This window comes from Herpailurus yagouaroundi, unplaced genomic scaffold, assembly GCF_014898765.1.
Source record: "Herpailurus yagouaroundi ecotype Mexico unplaced genomic scaffold, PumYag 182, whole genome shotgun sequence".
NCBI lineage: Eukaryota > Metazoa > Chordata > Mammalia > Carnivora > Felidae > Herpailurus > Herpailurus yagouaroundi.
In genome coordinates, this window is record NW_024412413.1 from 49,984,075 (window position 1) to 50,005,122 (window position 21,048).

The 21,048-nt window shown below is 41.6% G+C and overlaps 1 long non-coding RNA gene across 3 annotated transcripts in view; it reads left to right on the forward strand.

Moving 5' to 3' along the window:
- The first annotated feature begins 7,025 nt into the window (after positions 1–7,025).
- Positions 7,026–21,048, forward strand: part of LOC121040791 (uncharacterized) — a 141,570-nt gene continuing 127,547 nt past the window's right edge. For all 3 annotated transcript variants that reach the window (XR_005795444.1, XR_005795445.1, XR_005795446.1), the window contains exons 1-2: positions 7,026–7,084; positions 11,458–11,675. This is a non-coding gene — a long non-coding RNA (uncharacterized LOC121040791). The remainder of the gene's footprint in view (positions 7,085–11,457; positions 11,676–21,048) is intronic.

The window sequence follows — 21,048 nt, forward strand, 5'->3', positions numbered from 1 at the left end:
CCCGGCAAATTCTTCCGCCCCACCCCCTGACTTACTGAATCAGCATCTTTGGAGATGGAGTCCAGATATATCAGCCTTCCCAAGCTCCCCAGTGGGAGCTGGAATTGTCCCCAGTGGGACAATGCTGTCGTGCCGCTGGTAAGTACCAACTTTGAATAGCAGAATTAAATAGTTAAAATTTCAGGAACAGTAGGAATTTGTGAGCTAATTGATGTTATGTTGGTAGACTGACATTTGCCATGGTGAGAATATTTACACCATGAAAATCGGCAAATGCTACAGTGCAGGGCTTTTCTCTCTCCCGGGCTGAGGCTTGTTAGACATTTATTTGCAGATCACTGCCTCTGGGGGATCCTTATGTACAGCACAGTTTGAGAACCAGTAATAATGCAGATATGTGCTATTATTGCTAGGTGTTATGTGTCCAAATTCTGTTAAAATTGTAATCACTAGTTTTCCCATGCTTTTCGATATTTCCAAAAAGAACAAAAAACAAAAAAAACAAAAACAAAAACAAATATGGTATGCAAAAGAAAGTCTTGCGTTTTGTCTTTAAAGTAGTTAGGAATTATCCAAGAATAGAGATAATCAAATAAGCAGAATCTCATCATGAAGTTTATGTTTTTACAGACTTTGTAAATTGAGACGTAAAATGGGCCCTGCTGACAGATATAGCTTTGTTATGGTCTAGTCTTTTAGTAATCTGGGGAAGAGAAAAATCTAGAGGTATAAAAATATTCCCAGACTGGTGTTGGTCACTTTTTCCTCTTAACTTTGTAAACTTCTCTTCACCACCACATTTTAGACTCAAAGGCAATATACCGCACACTTGTTGAGATTGTCTCTGGGCTCCTTTGTCCCTGGAGTGTTGGTGGTGGGGGAGAGGTAGAGTACATTTTTCTTCCTTCCTTCCTCCCTCCCTCCCTCCCTCCCTCTCTTTCTCTCATTCATTCATTCATTCATTCTTAATTTGAGAGAGAGAAACAGAGCACAAGCTAGGGAGGGGCAGGGAGAGAGGGAGACACAATCTGAAGCAGTCTCCAGGCTCCCAGCTGTCAGCACAGAGCCCGACACGAGGCTCGAACTCACAAACCTTGAAACCATGACCCGAGCTGAAGTCAGACCCTCAACCGACTGAGCCACCCAGGCGCCCCTATATTATTTCTTTCGTAAAATGGACTCCTTTGACAGATCCAATTACAGTCTCATTTCATGTTCGATAGTAAACATAGAGCCCAGGGTGATCTTTTCATCATTTCTCTGGTTCAAGCAAAGTGCAAAATCCAACGACAGAACCAAAAAGTACCTTGTGAGACTGAGCAGTTTGAGTTTCCACTTAACATTTGTCCTTCTATTCCCTCTGAAGGTGGACAGCCTCAAGGTGACTGCGGGACTAAATACAGTTTTGCTTGAACAGCTTATCTGGCATAAACACACTCCAGTGGATGTCATATCCCCAGTCATTAGAACCTTGACCCGCCATCAACAAGTATTTAATCACTGTGAATCTAACAGCTCATTCTGACAGCCAAACACAATGACATTGCCTATCTCTCCTGTAAAATGCCAAGTGGTATATGCTTAAAGGCAGAAATCTCTCTTCTCCCCCATGCAAGCCTATGACTTCCCGACAGCCCCAAAATATACCTGAGGCAAAATGGTGACTAGGAAGGAAACGGGGGGGGGGGGGGGGGGGGGCGGATCCTGTGTTCACTGAACACTTAACATTTGCCAAGCTCCATCCAGGCATGTTGTATATTATTTTAAGCAATCTTTACAGAAAACCTAAGAGATTATTTGCCCTGTCCATTCTTGTCCTGTCCTTTTAAACCAAGGGTTGGGCGCCTGGGTGGCTCAGTTGGTTAAGCGTCTGACTCTTGACTTTAGCTCAGGTCATGATCTCACAGTTCATGAGTTTGAGCCCCGCATTGGGCTCAGTGCTGACGGTGTGGAACCTGCTTGGGATTCTCTCTCTCTGTCCCCTCCCCTGCGTGCGCGCACGCTCTCTCGGTCTGTCTCTCTCTCTGTGTCAAAATAAATAAATAAACTTTAAAAATATATAAAAAATAAATAAACTAAGGGTCAAATTAAATACCTTTGAGGCCAGACAGGTTAATAAGGTAAATAAAGGAAATGAACAAGGTGAAATAGTAGAAACACAACTAAAACTGGCGACTTCTCAGTAGTGAGGAGACACAGGGAATGGCAGAGACTATGGCAAAATCTGATTTTCATGGCAATACTTTAATTTTTTTTTAAATATAGCCAAGTGGTTCAGTTAAAAACAAAACAAACAAGGGGCACCTGGGTGGCTCAGTCGGTTGGGCGCCCGACTTCAGCTCAGGTCACGATCTCGTGGACAGTGAGTTCGAGCCCCGCGTCGGGCTCTGGGCTGATGGCTCGGAGCCTGGAGCCTGCTTCCGATTCTGTGTCTCCCTCTCTCTCTGCCCCTCCCCTGTTCACGCTCTGTCTCTCTCTGTCTCAAAAATAAATAAACGTTAAAAACAAACAAACAAAAGTCTGTGGGCTGAACAAAACATATATGTTGGCTGGATCTGGCCGCCATTTTACATCATCTGCTTCAGACACAGTCCATCCAATCACCTACTGCTTCCCAGAGACCTAGCACAACAGCTGCAGGATGAGCTGGTTCTAGGCAGTGATGCCCAACCCTTCAAAAACGCACTAGCTTCACGTTTTTGTGTATTTCTGGTCCTAAGCCTTCAGAACAGTGCTCTGGCTCTGGATGCCTCCATTTCCCTCCCCACTCTTACACTCTTGAACCAGGTTTCCTCACTCACATTTCAGCCCAGCTCTCTCTCTCTCTCTCTGGTGCTGTCGTCACCCCATAGTGAAGGGGAAAACTTCCTAGCCCATCCCTGGCCTTATAGACTCTACCCTTTAAACCTAAAACTGGGTTGGAGTGGAGTGGGAAGCATTTCCTAGAGAAAAATTAGGTCATCCCCATTCACAAGTGAAGAATCTGAGATCTACTTAGATCAGGTCATTTGGCTGGGAAGTAAAGTAGGGGCAATTTGGACCCAGATTAATTCCTCCTCCAAAATCCCTTCCTCAGAGAGTCTCTCCTTTTCCACTAAAAGAGCTCTGAACTGAGCAGGAACCTCTAGAAGACCTGGGATGATACATTTTACCGTGAAATTCTATAGAAATGTAGCTTTCTATTCCGCAATATATTTGTATTTGTTCTAATAAAGAATTTGATATTTTTTTCCTGCAGGTAAAAATAATGTCTCAAATACTTGCTATGCTATTATGTTAAATCTTCTTATTCTCTAGACTCTGAACCACATCTCCAGGGGCACATGCACCCCTGTCCCATTGGTGACATGCACGTGTCACATTGATGCCATCAATACTGCCATCCTCTTCCTCTACCAGCCTCTCCCAGGCTCCCCCAACCCAGACCGCCAACAGTCACCCCATTGTTAGAAGGCAAAACTTGCCACCTGGGTCTCATGAAACTTGTAAAAAAAATCAATCAATAAAGTAATTCATTGATTTTTTTTTACCTTGAAAATAACAGTTGAAAACCCCCAATTGTGAGTTTATTTGTCTGTTTTTTTCAGATCAGATAAAGTGAGCTCAAGGCTCAGTCACTCAAACCGTTTTGTCAGCAGAAAGGTGACTAGCCCTAGCCACCGTGGTGGATTTGACTGCTGTACAGTTTTATAGTGTTTATTTTTTGTCATTTGTCTTTTACCTATAATGGACCCTTGTAAAGAAAAAAAGCATTGAAATTTAAGTCGATGTGGAGCCCCAACTTAGAATCATACTATATTAATTCAGCAAGTGCATCACTTGGTTCTTTTCATCAGATACATACGTTACATGCATCTGATCAAAATGTATATACTGCATCAAGATGTTTCTAGTGCTTTTTAAAAAAAAAAATCAATGCTAAAAAAATGCAGCAACTTTTGCACCCAATTTGGCTTTAAACTTAATGGAAATGGAGACCTTGCATATTGGAATATGCTACTTGCAGAGATGTGCTTAAAAATAACAGCCTAACTCTTTCTGTCCTATCAGATAATTATGGCAGGAGAAACAAATTTATTTTAAAATTTCCCAGTTAATTTTTATGGCTCAAATGTTAAGAATGTGAGCATCAGATTTTGAAAAACAAAATTCATCTCTTTTCATGTTGTATTTTTAAATTTCAGTCTACATTTTTAAAAATATGTCTACTCAAAGCATGTCACTTTAAAAATATTGTAACATTTTATACTTTTATTTAAAGAAAGTGAAATACCTCATATCACTTATTGTTTTTTTGAATTAGAAAAGTAAAACGTATCTTTACATAGTTGAGCATTATGACATTTAAAATTAATTTCAAAAATATATTTAAGATTATTTTTTTTTCAGAAAGCTACTTTTTTCTCATATGCTTCATGGAGAACTTTTTAAAGGAAGTGTTTAAGATTTTGAATTAATTTGAAAATGGTTTGGAACTTGGAAACATTTTGCTAATTCTGCTTTCATGTAAATTCATGTCACATGAGGCATATGTTCTTTAAAAGCTTGCCATATTGGAATAACAACCCAAAGAAATGAGTCCCAAATGGTAGAGTGTCCAACCCATAACAGGGAAATATTTGGGTGAAACCCTTTTATCAAATTCTTTTAATCTAACTACAGAGGTGAATATCTACTTCCCAAGCGGTATAGATTATTCTATATTTTTAGCATATTAACCAAAGTTTCAACTGAAGTACCCATATTGTAGATATGGGATTCCATATTGTAGGTATAGGATGTTGACACACTGTAAGTGTACAGAATTTATAAAGGAAATATTTAAAACCAACTTAAAGAAAATATAAAAACCATATATAAAAAGTGATATTGAGATGCTCAGCCCGAATAAAGATAGGCAAAGGAAGGATTTATGAAGAAATTTTCCTGTGTAGAGCTATTAACATACTATGAGTGCCTACACCACGCCCTCTACCCACAAGACTCTACCTTAAGCCTGTAGAAATGTAGGAATAGGTCGCCTGTTGTTCTGCAGTTTAAGGCAAGGGATGCATGAATGTTTCCCTTAGACAGATGCGGGCCATGGGAGAAAGCCAAAGTAGGGTCAGCAATAGGACCTCCCGCAGTGCTGGAAGAAAACTATCAGCAAGAAGCTGGAGGGGAAAGTTGGATGTCTACCGGTTCCAGAAGAAGTTAAAAACGACTGCTCAAACTCTAGACAAAGCAGTTAGCAAACTTGTTTTGGAAAGAGCCCGATAATAAATAATTTAGGCTTTTAGGGCTGTATGATCTGTGTCACAACTACTCAACTCTCTGTTTGTAGCATGAAAGCAACCATAAACAATCCATAAATAAATACACATGTCTCTGTTGCACTAAAACTTTATTAACAAATACAGGTAGCATGCTGGATGTGGCCCACAGCCATACTTCACCAGCTGTGCTCTAGACTCATCAGCCTGTCCCAAAAGAAGAGGAAGAAAGCAGAGCAGACCCCGGCTGTGGAAAAGCCCATGAAGACCCAGTCTACCCTAGCATCCTGCCGTCCTGCTACCCTCGAGGAGTTAGAAACTGACTGGCAAGCTGTAGAGGGAGAGAAGGAAAAGCCAGACGAAGAGATATAAAGAGAGAGCAGCAACCACCCTCTCGTCCCAGGAAGCATCCAGCCTGAGGAAGACTGAGCTGAGAAAGAAGACAATATTTGAATTAAATCCATTTCAGAGGTCTTGGGCCAAATACACTTAATTTCTGAACTCAGAATGCATTTCCAATTTAAAATGACAGTAGACCTGTTTACCTAAGAGTCAAAAAAGTCATGACTGAGGTTGAGAAAAAAGAAAATGAGTTATATGTTGATTTAACCACACTTGCTTTTCCAAAATACTGGGGTGTATACAATCACAGAGTCCAGCATTTTCTTTTCTTTTCTTTTCTTAGCTGAAGACCCCAGCTATTATGGAGAAACAGGTGGTGACATCACCCACCTCAGTAGCCTTTTGCAAACTCTTGACAAGGAGCTCACCAAAAAGGCCACTCAGCAGTGTGAATGTTATTGACTCATTGTCCTGTCCAGTTTCTCCAACAGTCCAAGACAGATATTTGGTTAGAGAAGATAACTGGGGATTCTTTTGTCCTGCAATAAATATCATGACTAATTTATGTCTTTCTTCAAGTAAAGTGTGCACATCCACTTAGATGCTTTTAATTTGCCAGCAGGGTCACCTTTCTGAGGGCTCTCGTGCCTTTCCAAGGGCTGCTGGAAAGCTTATCTGTGGCCTGCGATTCAGAGCAAATGGCTAATTATAGGGGGTGCTGATCTTACTCTGCACTGAATGGGGCCCCTGGAGCATTTGCAAGGATCGGTGGAAAGCTTTATTCATTCTCCGCTCTTACACTAGCGAAGACAACAGTATGAAAATCCATCTGACTTTTGTTAAGACATCTGATTTATTGGAGCTGAAAAGGTTTTTAAAGCAAATGGCGTCATCTTCTATTGATCTTAGTGCCTTTGTGCTATGCATGTTATGTCATCAGATTATCTAACTCATTCATCCACCTTTTCCAAAATGTGTGACTCTTCTTCATTGTCTCCAACTGCTACCACACAGTCACGCTTTTCCTGATAATGGTATAATTCTATTATGGTATTTCCCGGTGTTTTGCTTTGTGTTTGATCACAGTGAAGTTCTCTTCTTAACGTATTAGCTGCCACTAGGGAGCATGGATACGTGTCTATCTCCTGATTTATACAGTTCTCACAGGTGTAATATGCATTACAGGTGTCATATGCATCACATTTACTTGGATAATTTTTCTTCTTTTAAAATTCCATAACATCCACCCAAGAAATGGCGATGAGAAAAAGAGTGAGAGAGAGAGAGAGGAGGTTGATGGTTATATGAATCTTGGTTGACTGCCAACTCCAATAATCATTTTATTTTTGAGAATTTTATATATATGCAATAGCAATTATTTATCTAAAGTTAGTGAATTGGGTTTTTACCCCCTCTTTTGCTTTCTTTTTTCAGCATCTCATTGTCATCAAGAATAAAAGACTCTTGGGGTGCCTGGGTGGCTCAGTCAGGTAAGCATCAGACTTTGGCTCAGGTCATGATCTCACATTTTGTGGGTTCGAGCCCCATGTTGGGGTCTGTGCTGACAGCTCAGAACCTGGAGCCTGTTTCAAGTTCTGTATCTCCCTTTTTCTCTCTGTCTCTGTCTCTCTCTCTCTCTCCCAAAAATGAATAAACATTTAAAAAATGGATTTAAAAAAAAAGAATAAAAGACTCTAAATCAAAACTGAACTTTTGTCTTCAAAATGTTGGATTATGTGGAAAACTGTCAGAGTGCTATTTTCAGGTTTGAGTTATAAATACCATTCTTAATGAAAGGAAAATTAGGTAAGTTCAGCCTTTCACACTATTCAACATTTCTTTTCTCATTTTCATTCAACAAATATGTAGGGAGAGCCCACCACATTTGAGAAAATGTGGGAAAATACTAGGCCTTGGGATATGACAGAGAAAGAGACAAGGCCAAGAACAGTATTAGAGGGTGATCAATGTTATGCCAGGATGTAAAAGTAGGAGGAGGTAAGAGAGTGACTTTGTAGTAAACTTAGATTGAGTGGGTCTAGGAAAGGCCTCTCTTTGAAGGTAAATTAACACTGGGGATGCCTGAGTGGCTCAGTCTGGTTGAGCATCCACCTCTTGATTTGGCTCAGGTCATGATCCCAGGGTCGTGGGATTAAGCCCCACATGGGGCTCTGCACTGAGCATGGAGCCTGCTTGAGATTCTCTGTCTCCCTCCCTCTGCCCTTCTCCCCAACTCGTGCTCTCTCTCTCTCTCTCTCTCTCTCTATCTCTCTTTCTCTCTCTCTCTCTCAAATAAAAAGAAGAAAAAATAAAGTTGATCTGTGTGATGAGAAACAGTCATGCAAAGATCAAGGAATAATAAACACATTCCAGAGAAAGATGTTAATGCAAAGCACCTACAGTAGGAACCAATTGCAGGGAGCCAAAAGAAGTTTAGTGTGGCTGGAGAGTTGTTGCTGATGTGAAGATGCTAAAAGTTGAGCACAGGGTCATAAGATGAGGCCTTCCTAAGAAGGGATAAAGACTGGATTTTTTTCCCCCAAGTTTTAGAAGAACTCAGACAAGAAGGGTATTTAAGTCGGAAGAATAACATAACCATAATCTGATCTACAATGTTTTAATATTGTGTTCTGGCTGCAATGGGAAGAATGGATGATGAGGCAAGATAGAGAATTAATATGGAAACTGTTATATTCCTCCAGAGAAGAGATGATGATGTCTTGGATTAGGGGATAGTAAAGACGTAGAAAAGTAGAAGAATGCAGGATAGATTTTGAAGTAGAATTGGTAGATCTTTCAGAGAGATAAATGTTGGAGTAAAGGAAATAGAGGAAACAAGGATAATGCCTAGATTTTTGTCATGCCCAACAGGATGGGGTAGTGGTGCCACTTACTGCAATGGGACCTAAGGAATAGGAGCAGAGTGAGGAGGTCCACAAAGAATGGTTGTTTTAGTGGTATTAGGTTTAAAATATCCTCTGGAGGAGTACCTGTGGGGCTCAGCCGGTTGAGCATCTGACTCCTGATGTTGTCTCAGGTCATGATCTCACAGTCATGAGATTGTGGCACGTGTTGGGCTCTGCACCGACAGCTTGGGGTTCTGTCTCTCCTCCTCCCCTACTCACTCACTCTAAATAAATAAATAAATAAATAAATAAATAAATAAATAAATAAACATTTAAAAATAAATAAAATATCATCTGGGAACCCAAGTGGAGTCGCCAGGCAAGCAGACAGATTTTGGGGAGGTCTGTGCTGGAAACAAGTATTTGAGGGTGATGAGTATAGAAATAGTATTTGATGCCAAGAGGATAGTTGAAGTCACCAAAGGAGAGAAGAACAGAAAGAAAAGGAAAGAAGAAATCCAAGGTCCAATTGTTTATATTAAGAAGAAAGATGCTCCATCAAAGGAGCCTGCAGAAAGGTAGCCAGCAAAAAGAAAAACCAAGCAAATGTGGTGCCACAGAAGCCAAAAAAAGAAAGTGCCCTCTAAAGAAAGAAGGAACCAACTGTACCTAAAGCTGTGGAGATGCCAAGTAAGGGAAGGGAAGAAGGGTGACCATCATAACCAGTAAGCAGCACAGATGGCACTGGCGAGTAGTTCCAGAACAGCCTCGATGGAGGGGTCAGGTCAGAAGCCCAGTAAAATGGGGATGATGTCCTTAACCACAGAAAAGTCACTTAGGACGTTTCACTGAAAAGAGAAACAGAGTAATAAGGAAGTAATGGAGGGTAATTTTGTCCCAACAAATATTTATTGGCCAAGTGCTAAGTGTAAGGTGCTGTGCTAAGTACTGCTAGGGAACAGAAAGGGGAATACCACAGAGTGCCTGTTTTAAAAAGTCTCACAATGGTTGGTAAAGCATTGGGAGAGTATTAACAGTCACCTAGATTTGTTATCTATTGCTGTAATACTACATAACAAAGTGTCCCCAAACTCAAACGCAGCAAGCATTTATTATTGTTCATAAGCCAGGTGGGGGGTTCTGCTGATCCAAGTCTGGCTCAGTTACTCAGGGATGGGCTTGTTCACATGCCTGTGCTCAGGTCCCTTCCAGTGCCAGGACCTTTGTGAGCATGAGAGTCACATACCCATGAGACTGGCCTTGACCACTAGTCTGGAAGAAGACCACGTGCCAAAGAAAAGAATGGGGCCAGCATCCAAAGAAGAACAGAGATAATCACTGAAGAGTCTTAACAGTACCATTGAGCCTGAATCCAAACATACCTGGTGGTTTCCATCCTAGACTTCCTAGTCATGGAACCCCAAAACTTCCCCTTTATGTTGAATATAATCTGACTTAGGCTCTGTTACTTGCTTGCAACCCAAAGAGTTCTAATACACCCAAGTTAGAATTTTTGGACCTTTAAGAAAAAATATCCACTGATGATATAATCAAAGAGAGATTTTTTTTTTTTTTTAAGGGGGATTTAGGAAGATTCTTTCTCATAGACTGGTTAGGAGAGATAAGCACCTGCTGAAGGGAAGTCCAGCTGGCGAGAATTTCATAATTTAGTTCCTGAGGATAAAAAAGGAGAATCCCATTTCCCTGTCCCCCAGCTGATAGGGGGTACACACCAGGGCAGCCTTGCCGGTTGCTTAATGCCAGTGTCCATTCTGATAAGGAACATCCACATTTTATGATTGTTAAGTATCTTGATGATCACCCTTGCCCATCCCTGCGCTGCAATATATTTTCAATAAAGTGAAATGGCTTCGAAACGTTTGAGAATTCTGTTTTCTGCCTGCCTGTGATGTGTGACCTCAATTTTTTCCACCTTGGATATCAAGATGCAACAGAAATAAATTTGCCTGCAGCCTGGATGAACTGTCTCCCCATGAGAGGCACTGACTTCGCTTGCTCTTCTCCTTTGACCAAGTCGTGCTGAAATAATCAGAACAGACCCGGGCGGAATGCAAATGGCGATAACATCCAGACTGTCAAAGACACAGACAGGAGGCTGACTTCTGGCCACAAAGTGCTAGGAGCAGACAGGCAGGAAGGAAGCCAGGAAGAAACAGGGATATGAGTAACTACAAGAATTATGTTGGCGCTGCACGATGTGCCACTGAGTCAACTTGTATTATCAACAAAATCCGGAGGGTCATTGGACTGTGGAATACACCCAAAAAGATGGCTGCTCCCCACCCCCAAACACTGTCTCATCCACTGGCTACTTCTCAAACTTCCGCCCCACACGTGATTCTTTCGTCTGAGGAAATAATCAGGCAAACGGGCAGTGACTGAAACTTTATTTATAACAGAAATAATTCAAAAACAGTCTCCATGTGCAGAGCTTCCGGGGCTCGAACTCACAGACCGTGACGTCATGACCTGAGCCGAAGTCGGACGCTCCACCGACTGAGCCACCCAGGCGCCCCGAGAATATTGCTGTTTTGAACAAAATCAGAGTTGTCTTCATCAGAAAGAAGAATGGATATTCATAAGCAATTTGCTACATCTGTCACACAGCTTAAATTTCCTGAAATACGGGATTGTTTAAGTAACGAACGGTACAGCCACGGGGTGGAATACTCTGCAGCTGTCTGTAGCTATTAGGAAAGATGCCGTAGGAAATTGTATAGTAAATGTTCTGCACATTTTAAATGAAAAAAGCAAGGTAAAGAAATGTGAATAATAGGATCATGAGTGCGTGTGCGCATGCATGTATCTCATTCATGCACGTGAAATATTTGAAAGGATGTATAAGAAAGTGTTATCAGTAGTTACTTTTGGAAGATGAGACTAAAAAAGAGTATGACATTCACTTTTCACTTAAATCCATGCTATTTCTTTTGCAATTGGAATCAGAATTTCTTGATATGAAAATACTCCATTCAAATCTGGTAACTTGCTTCCAGATAGGTCTAAATATAACAACATTCTGGGAAATTTTGCCTCAGCCCTGTCCTCTGAGATCATTAGCAAGAAGTGTGTTCACCATGATTCCAGTTCAGCAAAGAAGGCTCATCAGAAGAAGGAAGCACACCCCCCAGGTGAGACTCCATCTCAGAGAGAAGACACCCAAGGTTTGGAGGGCAGCATATCCAGTCCGCTCCACGTTACCCTTTTCTTTAAGGTAAGAAGTATATTCTTGTTTCTAAATTCACTTGATGATCTGATGTGTTTGTATTCACCCTGATGAAAGTCCTCCTTTGTATTGAAGTTAAAAATCCTCTGTGTATCCCATAATTCTAGTTCTTTTGAGCTGGTAAGAAGTTGGTCACCATCTTCCTCCATGTTGTAACTGAAAACTGGGTGCTTCTAGACGGCTAAAGAAATTAAATGTGTATACCCAGGATTCAAAAAACTAAACCATGGCAACTCAGATGAAAGCTTAACATTTCTTTTGTGTTTTATGTTAACAATTTGTGAGAATTTTGCACTCTCATCATATAGCTATGACGGAGTCATAGATCATCAAAAATGATCTTCTCCCAGGGCACCTGGGTGGCTCAGTCGGTTAAGTGGACAACTCTTGGTTTGGGCTCAGGTCATGATCTCGTGGCTTCGTGGGTTTGAGCCCCACATCAGGCTCTGTGCTGGCGGCTCAGAGTCTGCTTGGGATTCTCTCCCTCTCTCTCTCTCTCTCTGCTCCTTCCACACTTGTGCTATCTCTGTCTCTCTCAAAATAAATAAACTTAAAAAAATAATCTTCTCCCCCACACTGATATTTACATAAATTGATGCCCTGGGAAGATGTGTCATGTCTTTGCAAAGACCACCTTCAAAACTATATTCCCACAGATTATGCTTCCATATGACCGCACCCCACAGACTTCTCAACTTTTCAGTCAACCACCCCGATTCTCTTAACCCATGTACATGGGCCTCAACTCTTCAGTCCTTCACATGTTTCCATCATTTTTCTCCAAAGCCTATTCTTAAAACATGGTGCTCAAAAATTCACTGCAGCACCCCAATGAGATGTTGTTTTAAAAGGCCCATACTCATGGCCCCCTCTTTCTCTCCCCTTATTTGTACACCCCCTACTTATTTGTACCTCTGTACTTCCTGGAAAAAAAAAATGAAAGCACTGAAAAATCAAATCAATTAGTATTACTGAGCCTCTCCACTAAAGACTCATGTGCCATTGTATGGTGCACCACAGGATTAACATGCCAGAATGAAGATACTGGAAGAATAAACTAGAAAAGTCCAAGAGAATTTTTAATAGACTGCATGAGTTATAGAATAGAAAAGTGGACAGAAGTCAGTAAGAGATATAGGAAATCAAGCAAGTATTGCATAAAGTGACAACCAAATGGTAAGTTTCTAATACCTGGCATCAGGGCCAATCTGCCCATTGCTTCCCAGCCTGAGTGAGAGGGCACCCCAAGAAGTCTCCTTTGTTCCCTGAGCGATACCAGGCCATCCTACCTGGCCACACCCCACACTCATATTTTCTAGCCTGTTCTGATGACTCCAGCATCAGACATCTCTTGTAAGCTGCTGCCTCTGACCTCCTTACTTTGTCCAATGCCAGATATTATAGCTTCTCTCATAGCGAACTTGGTTCCCTGAAAGTGCATTCACCCCTCAAATTACATTTGCTCCAGAGAACATCCAGGCATTGTCCAGCATGTCCCCCAGACAAAATCCAGGCTGGAACTAGCCAGTAAGATTGAAGTTGCTTCTGGGATGGTGTCAGGCCCTGAAGAGAACTGAACAGTGGTCTGGCAAAATTTCCAGCATATTTTAAAAGGGAAATGTTTTTGTCCAGATATACATAGTTGGATTTGAATAATGCACATATAATAGAACTGGAAATGTGTGAAGGATTTGGATAGAAGCTAGGAAAGAATAAGCATAGAATAAATATAAGGCAAAACATGCTTTGAACCTTTCATTGTAGGTGGAAATTTTTATTTGGTTGTAAAGAAAAAGTTTCTGACTCTCAGGTCAAAAAATAAGAAGAAATGTTTCAGATTATGAGTGTCTTTCCCTGAAAACCCTTTAAATAAGATCTTTGCTATCCAGAAGCCAGAGTATACAGTAGATTGGTGGTCCCCAAATCTACTTAATTAATAGCATCAGTAAAGAAGATTTTAAATGCAGATTTCAGATTTAACGAATCAGAATCTTAAAGGAGAACCAGGGAACTTATTTCTAAATCTAAACATCTAAATCTAAATCCATTTCTCGTAATTGTCCAGGTTGGGGAGCCATTGTGAGTATGACATCCTATTGAACCTTCCAGAGCTAAGATCAAAATTTTGTTTAATTTTTTTAATGTCTATTTATTTATTTTGGGAGAGAGAGAGAGATAGAGAGTGTGCACTAGCAAGGGAGGGGCAGAGGGAGAGAAAGAATCCCAAGCAGGCTCCGCACTGCCAGCACAGAGCCCGATGCAGAACTCAAAGTCGTAAACTATGACATAGCCCATGACCTGAGCCAAAATCAGGAGTTGGATGCTTAATTGACTGAGCCACCTAGGCACTCCATAGTTTCAAACTTTTTGTTCTCTAAGGCTGCTCAGTAGTTAACAGGTTTTTGTCTTGCTTTATTGAACTTTTAAATAATAATCCCTGCTTTTGATCAAGCCTAATGTCATACACTTTGGAGTATGTTTGCCCCACTTACAACAATTCTTCCTTCTCCAAGAACTTCCCAATCTATCGGGAGGACCCAGCAGACCTTTTTATATGATACAACTGAATTCCCTGGTCTCAGTTTAGCGGAATGGGAATGGTCCAAGCTGAGCAAGTGAGAAGCCCCAACCTCCTAGAAATCTGAAATTGGGAGCAAGAATGAAAGTTGGTCCCTCAATGTGGCTAGACCTTGTGAACATGGAAACTGCTGGCTGCCATCTTCCACTGGGCTGAGACACAGGAAAAGCTGTTCCCCAAGAAAGAAGGCAACAGATGCACAGAAAGAAGCAAGAGACAAGAGAGAGTACTCAGGATTTCCCACAGGTTTCCAGGCAACTATTGCAACCTTCCCAAGGCCCAGCTGCATTCTAGCCCTTGGGTTCCATAAGCCACCCCTCTTTCTTATAATTATTGTGGCTATTCTAAAGATAGCAACCTGCAGCAAGGGATCTACCTAATGTGCCTACTTACACTTGATAATGAATGACGTATTCTCGAGACAAGAGACGTTCCGTGTCCCTCCCCCTATGGTGACTGAAGTCATTCTTTTTCCAACTATAACAGTTCGGATGACATATGACAGCTTCCTTTACATTTGAAGATCTATATGCACAACATGTGTCTGTGAATACTGATATGATTGAAAAAATCAGCTATGTTCTTTATTAATATGGAAAAAATGCCCAGACGTGGTCTGATTACAAAAATCATTTTATAACATTATTTACAAATTCTTCTGGGGAAAAAATTACCATTCCTGAATATAAATGCTTAAAGGATTTTCTGATAAACTTTAATTAGCCTCAGATCTCTTCTGGGAACTTGCTACCCACACTTTCAGTTCTCTGTCAGGAATCAAATGGTATTTAACCAGACATTGTTTTTGTTTATTCCTGTCAAACAAAGACTATCCAGCCATTCTCTTTTCCTAGAAAAAACATTCTTACCGAAAGAATATCTTTGCATTGGTAAGATCTCTTTGCTTGTAGCAGGTGTGAAATGAAATTTAATGCCAGCTCATAGCAAAATTGTCTGAAAATTTAAAAAATCATTTGGTTGGGTCTTTATAAAGGCCTTTTTAGTTTATTGCCGAAGTTTACATTAGCCAATTGGCTGTGACTTTACTTTAGACTGCTTTAGACAAGTCTTGCATTGCGTTGTTCAAAAACATCCGAGTTACTTTCGATACTGGATTAGAATATTTGCTGTCCTTTTAGAGCTCTTCAAAATCCTGCCGCTACATCATTTGAAATGCTTCAGAACTATGCCTAAAATTTTTGCCTGTTCCCAGCTCTCTCACCTTTACCCCTTGCTCATTTAGAGTGTGGTTTGGCATCTGGTACAACTAATTTGCTCCTTCCAGAAAAAATCCTTTCTGGCATTACTTAGATCCTGATTGCTGGGCATATTACAAAACAACATCACTCTCCTTTTCTTTTGCCAAATAATGTATGCATGTGTTCATTCATTACTTCACATCTTTATTAGTATCCAAAATGTGCAAAGTATCCTTGACGTTTCCTGTCCTCGAGAAGCTGAGGGAATAGATGATAGAAAAACAAACTCAGCCAGGCAACAAATGCAGACCACCTCATGTTTCAGAATGGCGTTGCGCTTAAACACATCAGATGACATCGAAGAAAATTTTTAAATATTGAAAAGAAATGTATAAATGTACTGAAGTCTTTCAAATAAGCAACTAACAGACCTGACAGTGTACAACCCAAAGCAGCTGTCCTAAGGATCCTTTCCTCAAAACCCTTCAGTGTCTGCTTCCTTTAAATCTATTCTCCTATCCCAATTCCAGCAAGGGGTTAGTTACCTTTTTCTTTCTCTCTCTCAATCCCCTTACCTTAGTCTAACATCCCAAACTAGACCTGTTCTTTCAGAAGTAGCTCCAGGACCTCTGTAGCCATTGAAGATTTTTTGTTGTTGTTGTTGTTTGGCTTTTTTTTTTTTTGAGCATGTGCAGTTTTATTTTCTTAATGAGTGAAGTCCAAGCCTGGAAGCTGTTCCACCAATCAAATGTCCTTTGCCTTTACTAGTAGGTCCAAGGGAGTCAGCAAGACTGTTTCTACTCACATAACAATAACTCTGTCTCCAGTAGAGCTGAGATGTGATACAACATAGGATAAGGGCCATATACAAGTTCGAAGGTACCAAGGGCATCTAGAAGAGCACAACCTTGTGAGGATTAGCCAAGTTTCATGGGCCAAGGGATGCAAATCAACTCAAAGCTGAGACATGAGTCATGTAGACCACATCAAGCCTGACTAGCACATGGATATAAGACAAGAACTTGCTACACCAGACCTCCCTTTCTGATACTCTGCAGTCTGGCAAAAGCCATTCTATCTGCATTTCTGTCTAGATATGTCCAATTTGCTGATAGACTGGGCCAAGGTTGTCATGGGCCAGCCACATGGAAGAGCATGGAAGAATTTATGCTGGTAGAGCAACCTACCTGTGCAGAAAGGAGTAAACACAGCAGGCCTGAAAATTCCTCTTTCTAGAAAGGCCTGCTACCAAGCTTACCCTCTGACTGACACATGGGAACTTGGATTTCAGGACAACTCCCACCATTCCAAGAACTGATACTAATGGCTTACTCTACAAAATTGTGCAAACCACGTGATCTATGCTGAACACCTGCTTTCTTTCTGGGAGTCTAGAATTTTAGTGTATGCTAAGGAAAGTAAGCCTATGTGACCAGTTTCCAGCAAGAATCCTGGACATTGAGTCTCTAATGAGCTTTGCTGGTCACAGCTCATTGCTGAGGAAATCAGGTACAAGGAAAAGTTAAGATGGCAGAGAAGTAGGGGGACTCTGGGCTTTCCTTGTCCCTCAAACACAGCTGTGTTCAGATCAGATCGCTTGGAATACCCAGAAAATCGATCTGCGGACTGACAGAAGGATCTCCACAGTTGGAGGGAGACAGCTTGGTAGGTATGAGGTGTGTGGAAGTGAATTGGGGGAGAGAAAAATGGTAGTGCTGTGGAGGAGAGGTTCGGAACCTTCTGTGGAAAGACAAAAGGGAGAGAAAGAGAAGGGATTGAGAAAGTGTGGCGTTGAGTTAGCACAAGGGGAAAACCCCTCTAGACCACAGAGAAGTACTGAGTGTCCCAGTTATTTTTTTGCAAACGGCATTTGAAGCTCAAACCCTGATGTTTGGAAGAGTGCAACTTTCTCTGGAGCAGAGCCATGGTGTGCATTCCTGGGGAGGAGGGTGCTGGCCCTGAAGAGCATAGCAGGGTGTAGCAGTCTCAAGGGTGCACTGAGAGAGAATAGTCCCCTTCCTGGAGGACTTTTGGAAGAGGGTTTATTGCCTTCCAAGGACAAAAGACACTGCAGGCACTAGCCAAAGGCCTTTCATCAGCAGGGTGCAGAGGCACACCCAGAGAGAATATAACCTTTGCTGCTTTCAGCAGTGCTACACCATAGATTTAATGCACTGTGCAGGTGTGGGGCTGTTTCTCAGGGAGAGAAGACTTCACATAGCATCGAGGGGCCCTACTCTGGAGGAGGGAGTCCTTTAAGATTCTTTTTCAGTTTCTTTATTTATTTGGAGAAAGAGGGAGAGAGAGAGCATGAGCAGGGGAGGGGCAGAGAGAGAGGGAGAGAGAGAGAATCCCAAACAGACTCCCCACTGTCAACACAGAGCCTAACGTGGGGCTCAAAATCACAAGCTGTGAGATGATGCCCTGAGCTCAAATCAAGAGTTCTTTGCTTAACCAACTGAGCCACCCAGGTGCTCCATAAGATTTTGGGTTTTGAATTCTAGCCACCCACCAAGGAAAAAACGCAGGAGAGTTGTGGCTCAGGGTGAGCTTACTGCCCTCGCTATTCTGTGATGTCTGTCTGAACAGAAGGTGTGTGAGATCCACAGTCAGAGAGGAGACAAGATTGGGGAGGCACAATTTTCCCCCAATACCAGCACGGTGGGAATTCAGAGAGCAACACAGTGGTTGCCCATGGATGCAGAACCCACTTATGCCAAATCCAAATCCACTCACCCCCATGCCTGGCAACTGCTTATTTACTGGGACAAGACTGACTCTAAGCCAAAGCAGCAGACCTCTCCTCTAGAAGACCAGCGCATCCAACACCCCCCATGAACCAAGTACACTGAAAATCCGGAACTTCAAAATGACACCTATAGTTCTTTTTGCTTTGTTTCTTTCTTCTTCTCTTTTTTCTTCTTGAATCAGTCTTCTAGTTTCTTATTTGTTTTTTTTTTATTTCCTTTTTTCCTTTTTTTGGATTAGACTTTTTTTTTCTTTTTTTGTTTGTTTTTCTTTTCTTCTTCTTTTTTCTTTCTTCTTCTTTGGAATAATCCTTATAGTTTTTTGATTCTCTGATATTTTTTGTCCCCTTTCCTTTTCTCTTTTTTAAGGATCAGGCTTTCTCCCCAATGTTTTTTTCCAGGGGTACTTCAACAAACAAATCAAAGCACACCTAGTTAAAGGTCCAAATGCTCCACCACTGCAAGGAGGGAGGAGCTCTGCAGAGGACTGACCATGAGAAAGAGCAGCTCAAATGCAACAGCAGAGGGGCGCCTGGGTGGCTCAGTCGGTTGAGCGTCCGACTTCGGCTCAGGTCACGATCTCACGGTCCGTGAGTTCGAGCCCCGCGTCTGGCTCTGGGCTGATGGCTCGGAGCCTGGAGCCTGCTTCCGATTCTGTGTCTCCCTCTCTCTCTGCCCCTTCCCTGTTCATGCTCTGTCTCTCTCTGTCTCAAAAATAAATAAATGTTAAAAAAAAAATTAAAAAAAAAATGCAACAGCAGAGTGCACACAGCAAGCGCTAGAAACACTTTCTGAAGTTCCAGGCCCTGGACAGTGTATGACACCTTTTTAATATAGCAGTACTCTCAGGTGCAGGAAACATAACAGGCTTTTAAAACACACAAAAGACAGATGTAGCCAAATGATAAGATGGAGGAACGCCTCCCCCCCACCCGCCCTCCCCACACACACACATAAAGTAAAGCCAAGAATAAGTCACAGCCAGGGACTGGCTCAAAAAAGATCTAAGCAATATAGCTGAACAAGAATTTAGAACAACAGTCATAAGACTCCTAGCTGGGCCTGAAAAAAAAACATAGAAGACACCAGAGAAACACATGCTACAGAGAGCAAAGACCTAAGAACTAGTCAGGATAAAATAAAAAATACTATAAGTGAGATGCAAAACAAATGGAATACAGTGACAATGAGGATTAAAGAAGCAGAGGAGAGAAGAGGTGAAATAGAAGATAAAATTATGGAAAATAATGAAGTTGAAAAAAAGAGGGAACAGAAATTAGTAAGTCATGAGGGGAGACTTAGGGAACTAAGTGATTCCATGAAATGAAGCAATATCCACATCATAGGAGTCTCAGAAGAAGAAAAGCAAGGAAAAGGAGTAGAAAGTTTATTTGAACAAATTATAGCTGAGAACTCCCCTAATCTGGGGAAGGAAACAGACATTCAAGTCCAAGAGGCACAGAGAACTCTGCTCAAAATCAACAATAACGGGTCAACACCATGACATAACATAATGAAACTTGCAAAATACAAAGATAAAGAGAGAATTCTGAAAGCATTTAGGGACAAACGGTCCTAAACCTACAAGGGTAGGCACATAAGGTTAGTAGTAGACCTGTTCACAGAAGCTGGGTAGGCCAGAAGAGAGTGGCAGGAAATATTCAATGTGCTGAATGGGAAAAATATGCAGTCAAGAATCCTTGATCCAGCAAGGTTGTCATTCAGAATGGAAAGAGAGATAAAGACTTTATCAGATAAACAATAACTAAAGGAGTTTGTGACCATTAAACTAGCCCTGCAAGAAATTTTAAGGGGAACTCTGGACAAAAAAAAGAAGAAGAACAAAGCAACAAAGTCTACAAAGGATCAGACAATATCACCAGAAACACCAACTCATCAGGTAACACGATGGCACTAAATTCATAACTTTCAGTGATCACTCTGAATGTAAATGCACTAAATGCTCCAATCAAAAGACATAGGGTACCAGAATGAATAAAAAAACAAGACCCATCTTGGGGCGCCTGGGTGGCGCAGTCGGTTGAGCGTCCGACTTCAGCCAGGTCACGATCTCGTGGTCCGTGAGTTCGAGCCCCGCGTCAGGCTCTGGGCTGATGGCTCAGAGCCTGGAGCCTGTTTCCGATTCTGTGTCTCCCTCTCTCTCTGCCCCTCCCCCGTTCATGCTCTGTCTCTCTCTGTCCCAAAAATAAATAAATGTTGAAAAAAAAAATTAAAAAAAAAAAAAACAAGACCCATCTATATGCTGCCTTTAAGAGGCAGACTAGATTTTAAAACAAAGACTGTAACAAGAGATGAAGAAGGGCATTATATCATAATTAAGGGGTCTATCCATCAACAAGATATAATAATTGTAAATATTTATGCCCCCAACTTGAAAACACCCAAACATATAAACCAATTAATAGCAAAATAAAGAAACCCATTGATAATAACACCATAAGAGTAGGAGACTTTAATACCCCACTTACAACAATGGACAGATCATCTAAGGAGATAATCAACAAGGAAACAATGGCTTTGAATGGCACACTGGACCAGATGAACTTAACAGATATATTCAGGAGGGTGCCTGTGTGGCTCAGTCAATTGGGCATCTGACTTCAGCTCAGGTCATGATCTCACAGTTGGTGAGGACCAGCCCCGCTTTGGGTAAGCCCAAGCCCCACATCATTTGAACATGAGCCCTGCTTCGGGTGAGCCAGCGCTCTGCTTCTGGTGAGCTCCAGCCCAGCTTCAGATAAAAACACAAGCCCCAGGTGAGCCCTGCTTTATTCTCTCTCTCTCCCTCTCCCTTCCTCTCTCCCCTGCCCCCCCCC